General features: G+C 43.3%; 5 non-coding genes and 1 pseudogene across 5 annotated transcripts; all 6 read right to left on the reverse strand.

Moving 5' to 3' along the window:
- Positions 1–796: 796 nt before the first annotated feature.
- On the reverse strand, positions 797–915 carry LOC136741432 (5S ribosomal RNA). Its single transcript, XR_010814125.1, has one exon. It is a non-coding gene; the product is annotated as a 5S ribosomal RNA (ribosomal RNA).
- Positions 916–1,970: 1,055 nt separating this feature from the next.
- LOC136741549 (5S ribosomal RNA) lies at positions 1,971–2,089 on the reverse strand. The gene has a single exon (XR_010814236.1). It is a non-coding gene; the product is annotated as a 5S ribosomal RNA (ribosomal RNA).
- A 1,055-nt stretch (positions 2,090–3,144) lies between these two features.
- LOC136741728 (uncharacterized) lies at positions 3,145–3,253 on the reverse strand (annotated as a pseudogene).
- Positions 3,254–4,311: 1,058 nt separating this feature from the next.
- Positions 4,312–4,430, reverse strand: LOC136741482 (5S ribosomal RNA). The gene has a single exon (XR_010814173.1). It is a non-coding gene; the product is annotated as a 5S ribosomal RNA (ribosomal RNA).
- Positions 4,431–5,496: 1,066 nt separating this feature from the next.
- On the reverse strand, positions 5,497–5,615 carry LOC136741294 (5S ribosomal RNA). The gene has a single exon (XR_010813993.1). It is a non-coding gene; the product is annotated as a 5S ribosomal RNA (ribosomal RNA).
- Positions 5,616–6,670: 1,055 nt separating this feature from the next.
- Positions 6,671–6,789, reverse strand: LOC136741468 (5S ribosomal RNA). Its single transcript, XR_010814160.1, has one exon. It is a non-coding gene; the product is annotated as a 5S ribosomal RNA (ribosomal RNA).
- Positions 6,790–7,500: the final 711 nt, after the last annotated feature.

Consider the following 7,500-nt stretch of genomic DNA (forward strand, 5'->3'; position numbering starts at 1 on the left):
GCAATCTTGAGAAGGTGTGCATTTCAGTAAGGATTTCAATTGACATGCAGTATGAAACTGAAAGGAGGTTGCATCACTATGATGCATAACATTGCATGTATTGTATTTTCAAGTGTGTGCATTCATCCTGTTGTCATTTTGTTTTGAAAGCAGAAGAATCATTCAACAGTTTGCTGAGACAAATGTAAACCAGTAAAACATATGAAGAGAAACAAACCTTGAATATAAGTTCAGTTGTTTAAACATTTGACAAACTATGGTGAGGGGGTAAGAAAACACACAAATCCAGCAGCTCCTGTATTTCAATACACCAGAACCCAATATTATTGGCGAGTCGGGTAGTCCATCATCCGGGTTCGAGGGCAGGCATCATTTCAGTAATTTCATCCCGTTGCATTCACATCCGTGCCTTGAATGAGATTGAATGTGATCTTTGCTCTCAAGTATGTTCCCAAGTTTTACACTTTCGTGCTTTGCATGAATGGGAATGGAACCGTGTGTGTTGAATGAGGCTCCTTGTGAGCACTGAACTTTGTCCGGTGGAGTTCCTTTTTGTGTTGCTGTAATTGTGTCATTTCTCGATGAGAAAGATTAGGCAACATTTAGTCACTTCTAGCCATGATGCTCAATTTATTTACGAATGTACCCTAGTTACTACGGACCGTTTACGTTGGAGAACAAGATCTATTGGATGCCTGTGTATTTGGGGAAGTCAAATCTGAAATAATGATGAAATTGCGTGTATCCAAAGTTAAAACTCGTGATTTGTCGCCCTCTGGTGTGTAAAAGATGCAAAAGCTTACAGCACCTGGTATTCCCAGGCGGTCTCCCATCCAAGTACTGACCAGGCCCGAGCCTGCTTAGCTTCCGAGATCAGACGAGATCGGGCGTATTCAGGCTAGTATGGCCGTAAGCCAGGGAGGCTGTCCCTGACGCTCTACTTAAAGGGAAGGCAATATCCGTTTCTGCCGTTCATACTTACAGTTGAACTGTCTCTCTACTCTAAAGCCCGGGACACACCAGCGCGCCGCAGACAGTCCCTGCTTACATGCCACATTGTGGCAACGTTGTGCGTTAGCTGGGGTGCCACACCAGACCGGAACTATATATTACAAAACGAACACATTGTCTTGATAAAACAGCTGTAATTGAGTGCCTGACACGCCAGTCAAGCGCAATCTTGAGAAGGTGTGCATTTCAGTAAGGATTTCAATTGACATGCAGTATGAAACTGAAAGGAGGTTGCATCACTATGATGCATAACATTGCATGTATTGTATTTTCAAGTGTGTGCATTCATCCTGTTGTCATTTTGTTTTGAAAGCAGAAGAATCATTCAACAGGTTGCTGAGACAAATGTAAACCAGTAAAACATATGAAGAGAATCAAACCTTGAATATAAGTTCAGTTGTTTAAACATTTGACAAACTATGGTGAGGGGGTAAGAAAACACACAAATCCAGCAGCTCCTGTATTTCAATACACCAGAACCCAATATTATTGGCGAGTCGGGTAGTCCATCATCACAGTTCGAGGGCAGGCATCATTTCAGTAATTTCATCCCGTTGCATTCACATCCGTACCTTGAATGAGATTGAATGTGATCTTTGCTCTCAAGTATGTTCCCAAGTTTTACACTTTCGTGCTTTGCATGAATGGGAATGGAACCGTGTGTGTTGAATGAGGCTCCTTGTGAGCACTGAACTTTGTCCGGTGGAGTTCCTTTTTGTGTTGCTGTAATTGTGTCATTTCTCGATGAGAAAGATTAGGCAACATTTAGTCACTTCTAGCCATGATGCTCAATTTATTTACGAATGTACCCTAGTTACTAGGGACCGTTTACGTTGGAGAACAAGATCTATTGTATGCCTGTGTATTTGGGGAAGTCAAATCTGAAATAATGATGAAATTGCGTGTATCCAAAGTTAAAACTCGTGATTTGTCGCCCTCTGGTGTGTAAAAGATGCAAAAGCTTACAGCACCTGGTATTCCCAGGCGGTCTCCCATCCAAGTACTGACCAGGCCGGAGCCTGCTTAGCTTCCGAGATCGGACGAGATCGGGCGTATTCAGGCTAGTATGGCCGTAAGCCAGGGAGGCTGTCCCTGACGCTCTACTTAAAGGGAAGGCAATATCCGTTTCTGCCGCTCATACTTGCAGTTGAACTGTCTCTCTACTCTAAAGTCCGGGACACACCAGCGCGCCGCAGACAGTCCCTGCTAACACGAAACGTTGTGGCAACGTTGTGCGTTAGCTGGGGTGCCACACCAGACCGGAACTATATTTTACAAAACGAACACATTGTCTTGATAATACAGCTGTAATTGAGTGCCTGACACGCCAGTCAAGCGCAATCTTGAGAAGGTGTGCATTTCAGTAAGGATTTCAATTGACATGCAGTATGAAACTGAAAGGAGGTTGCATCACTATGATGCATAACATTGCATGTATTGTATTTTCAAGTGTGTGCATTCATCCTGTTGTCATTTTGTTTTGAAAGCAGAAGAATCATTCAACAGGTTGCTGAGACAAATGTAAACCAGTAAAACATATGAAGAGAAACAAACCTTGAATATAAGTTCAGTTGTTTAAACATTTGACAAACTATGGTGAGGGGGTAAGAAAACACACAAATCCAGCAGCTCCTGTATTTCAATACACCAGAACCCAATATTATTGGCAAGTCGGGTAGTCCATCATCACAGTTCGAGGGCAGGCATCATTTCAGTAATTTCATCCCGTTGCATTCACATCCGTGCCTTGAATGAGATTGAATGTGATCTTTGCTCTCAAGTATGTTCCCAAGTTTTACACTTTCGTGCTTTGCATGAATGGGAATGGAACCGTGTGTGTTGAATGAGGCTCCTTGTGAGCACTGAACTTTGTCCGGTGGAGTTCCTTTTTGTGTTGCTGTAATTGTGTCATTTCTCGATGAGAAAGATTAGGCAACATTTAGTCACTTCTAGCCATGATGCTCAATTTATTTACGAATGTACCCTAGTTACTAGGGACCGTTTACGTTGGAGAACAAGATCTATTGTATGCCTGTGTATTTGGGGAAGTCAAATCTGAAATAATGATGAAATTGCGTGTATCCAAAGTTAAAACTCGTGATTTGTCGCCCTCTGGTGTGTAAAAGATGCAAAAGCTTACAGCACCTGGTAATCCCAGGCGGTCTCCCATCCAAGTACTGACCAGGCCCGAGCCTGCTTAGCTTCCGAGATCGGGCGTATTCAGGCTAGTATGGCCGTAAGCCAGGGAGGCTGTCCCTGACGCTCTACTTAAAGGGAAGGCAATATCCGTTTCTGCCGCTCATACTTGCAGTTGAACTGTCTCTCTACTCTAAAGTCCGGGACACACCAGCACGCCGCAGACAGTCCCTGCTAACACGAAACGTTGTGGCAACGTTGTGCGTTAGCTGGGGTGCCACACCAGACCGGAACTATATATTACAAAACGAACACATTGTCTTGATAAAACAGCTGTAATTGAGTGCCTGACACGCCAGTCAAGCGCAATCTTGAGAAGGTGTGCATTTCAGTAAGGATTTCAATTGACATGCAGTATGAAACTGAAAGGAGGTTGCATCACTATGATGCATAACATTGCATGTATTGTATTTTCAAGTGTGTGCATTCATCCTGTTGTCATTTTGTTTTGAAAGCAGAAGAATCATTTTTGCTGAGGTTGCTGAGACAAATGTAAACCAGTAAAACATATGAAGAGAAACAAACCTTGAATATAAGTTCAGTTGTTTAAACATTTGACAAACTATGGTGAGGGGGTAAGAAAACACACAAATCCAGCAGCTCCTGTATTTCAATACACCAGAACCCAATATTATTGGCGAGTCGGGTAGTCCATCATCACAGTTCGAGGGCAGGCATCATTTCAGTAATTTCATCCCGTTGCATTCACATCCGTGCCTTGAATGAGATTGAATGTGATCGTTGCTCTCAAGTATGTTCCCAAGTTTTACACTTTCGTGCTTTGCATGAATGGGAATGGAACCGTGTGTGTTGAATGAGGCTCCTTGTGAGCACTGAACTTTGTCCGGTGGAGTTCCTTTTTGTGTTGCTGTAATTGTGTCATTTCTCGATGAGAAAGATTAGGCAACATTTAGTCACTTCTAGCCATGATGCTCAATTTATTTACGAATGTACCCTAGTTACTAGGGACCGTTTACGTTGGAGAACAAGATCTATTGTATGCCTGTGTATTTGGGGAAGTCAAATCTGAAATAATGATGAAATTGCGTGTATCCAAAGTTAAAACTCGTGATTTGTCGCCCTCTGGTGTGTAAAAGATGCAAAAGCTTACAGCACCTGGTATTCCCAGGCGGTCTCCCATCCAAGTACTGACCAGGCCCGAGCCTGCTTGGCTTCCGAGATCGGACGAGATCGGGCGTATTCAGGCTAGTATGGCCGTAAGCCAGGAAGGCTGTCCCTGACGCTCTACTTAAAGGGAAGGCAATATCCGTTTCTGCTGTTCATACTTACAGTTGAACTGTCTCTCTACTCTAAAGCCCGGGACACACCAGCGCGCCGCAGACAGTCCCTGCTAACACGCCACGTTGTGGCAACATTGTGGCAACGTTGTGCGTTAGCTGGGGTGCCACACCAGACCGGAACTATATATTACAAAACGAACACATTCTCTTGATAAAACAGCTGTAATTGAGTGCCTGACACGCCAGTCAAGCGCAATCTTGAGAAGGTGTGCATTTCAGTAAGGATTTCAATTGACATGCAGTATGAAACTGAAAGGAGGTTGCATCACTATGATGCATAACATTGCATGTATTGTATTTTCAAGTGTGTGCATTCATCCTGTTGTCATTTTGTTTTGAAAGCAGAAGAATCATTCAACAGGTTGCTGAGACAAATGTAAACCAGTAAAACATATGAAGAGAAACAAACCTTGAATATAAGTTCAGTTGTTTAAACATTTGACAAACTATGGTGAGGGGGTTAGAAAACACACAAATCCAGCAGCTCCTGTATTTCAATACACCAGAACCCAATATTATTGGCGAGTCGGGTAGTCCATCATCACAGTTCGAGGGCAGGCATCATTTCAGTAATTTCATCCCGTTGCATTCACATTCGTGCCTTGAATGAGATTGAATGTGATCTTTGCTCTCAAGTATGTTCCCAAGTTTTACACTTTCGTGCTTTGCATGAATGGGAATGGAACCGTGTGTGTTGAATGAGGCTCCTTGTGAGCACTGAACTTTGTCCGGTGGAGTTCCTTTTTGTGTTGCTGTAATTGTGTCATTTCTCGATGAGAAAGATTAGGCAACATTTAGTCACTTCTAGCCATGATGCTCAATTTATTTACGAATGTACCCTAGTTACTAGGGACCGTTTACGTTGGAGAACAAGATCTATTGTATGCCTGTGTATTTGGGGAAGTCAAATCTGAAATAATGATGAAATTGCGTGTATCCAAAGTTAAAACTCGTGATTTGTCGCCCTCTGGTGTGTAAAAGATGCAAAAGCTTACAGCACCTGGTATTCCCAGGCGGTCTCCCATCCAAGTACTGACCAGGCCCGAGCCTGCTTAGCTTCCGAGATCGGACGAGATCGGGCGTATTCAGGCTAGTATGGCCGTAAGCCAGGGAGGCTCTCCCTGACGCTCTACTTAAAGGGAAGGCAATATCCGTTTCTGCCGCTCATACTTGCAGTTGAACTGTCTCTCTACTCTAAAGTCCGGGACACACCAGCGCGCCGCAGACAGTCCCTGCTAACACGAAACGTTGTGGCAACGTTGTGCGTTAGCTGGGGTGCCACACCAGACCGGAACTATATATTACAAAACGAACACATTGTCTTGATAAAACAGCTGTAATTGAGTGCCTGACACGCCAGTCAAGCGCAATCTTGAGAAGGTGTGCATTTCAGTAAGGATTTCAATTGACATGCAGTATGAAACTGAAAGGAGGTTGCATCACTATGATGCATAACATTGCATGTATTGTATTTTCAAGTGTGTGCATTCATCCTGTTGTCATTTTGTTTTGAAAGCAGAAGAATCATTCAACAGGTTGCTGAGACAAATGTAAACCAGTAAAACATATGAAGAGAAACAAACCTTGAATATAAGTTCAGTTGTTTAAACATTTGACAAACTATGGTGAGGGGGTAAGAAAACACACAAATCCAGCAGCTCCTGTATTTCAATACACCAGAACCCAATATTATTGGCGAGTCGGGTAGTCCATCTTCACAGTTCGAGGGCAGGCATCATTTCAGTAATTTCATCCCGTTGCATTCACATCCGTGCCTTGAATGAGATTGAATGTGATCTTTGCTCTCAAGTATGTTCCCAAGTTTTACACTTTCGTGCTTTGCATGAATGGGAATGGAACCGTGTGTGTTGAATGAGGCTCCTTGTGAGCACTGAACTTTGTCCGGTGGAGTTCCTTTTTGTGTTGCTGTAATTGTGTCATTTCTCGATGAGAAAGATTAGGCAACATTTAGTCACTTCTAGCCATGATGCTCAATTTATTTACGAATGTACCCTAGTTACTAGGGACCGATTACGTTGGAGAACAAGATCTATTGTATGCCTGTGTATTTGGGGAAGTCAAATCTGAAATAATGATGAAATTGCGTGTATCCAAAGTTAAAACTCGTGATTTGTCGCCCTCTGGTGTGTAAAAGATGCAAAAGCTTACAGCACCTGGTATTCCCAGGCAGTCTCCCATCCAAGTACTGACCAGGCCCGAGCCTGCTTAGCTTCCGAGATCGGACGAGATCGGGCGTTTTCAGGCTAGTATGGCCGTAAGCCAGGGAGGCTGTCCCTGACGCTCTACTTAAAGGGAAGGCAATATCCGTTTCTGCCGCTCATACTTGCAGTTGAACTGTCTCTCTACTCTAAAGTCCGGGACACACCAGCGCGCCGCAGACAGTCCCTGCTAACACGAAACGTTGTGGCAACGTTGTGCGTTAGCTGGGGTGCCACACCAGACCGGAACTATATTTTACAAAACGAACACATTGTCTTGATAATACAGCTGTAATTGAGTGCCTGACACGCCAGTCAAGCGCAATCTTGAGAAGGTGTGCATTTCAATAAGGATTTCAATTGACATGCAGTATGAAACTGAAAGGAGGTTGCATCACTATGATGCATAACATTGCATGTATTGTATTTTCAAGTGTGTGCATTCATCCTGTTGTCATTTTGTTTTGAAAGCAGAAGAATCATTTTTGCTGAGGTTGCTGAGACAAATGTAAACCAGTAAAACATATGAAGAGAAACAAACCTTGAATATAAGTTCAGTTGTTTAAACATTTGACAAACTATGGTGAGGGGGTAAGAAAACACACAAATCCAGCAGCTCCTGTATTTCAATACACCAGAACCCAATATTATTGGCGAGTCGGGTAGTCCATCATCACAGTTCGAGGGCAGGCATCATTTCAGTAATTTCATCCCGTTGCATTCACATCCGTGCCTTGAATGAGATTGAATGTGATCTTTGCTCTCAAGTATGT

Source organism: Amia ocellicauda, unplaced genomic scaffold (assembly GCF_036373705.1).
Source record: "Amia ocellicauda isolate fAmiCal2 unplaced genomic scaffold, fAmiCal2.hap1 HAP1_SCAFFOLD_68, whole genome shotgun sequence".
NCBI lineage: Eukaryota > Metazoa > Chordata > Actinopteri > Amiiformes > Amiidae > Amia > Amia ocellicauda.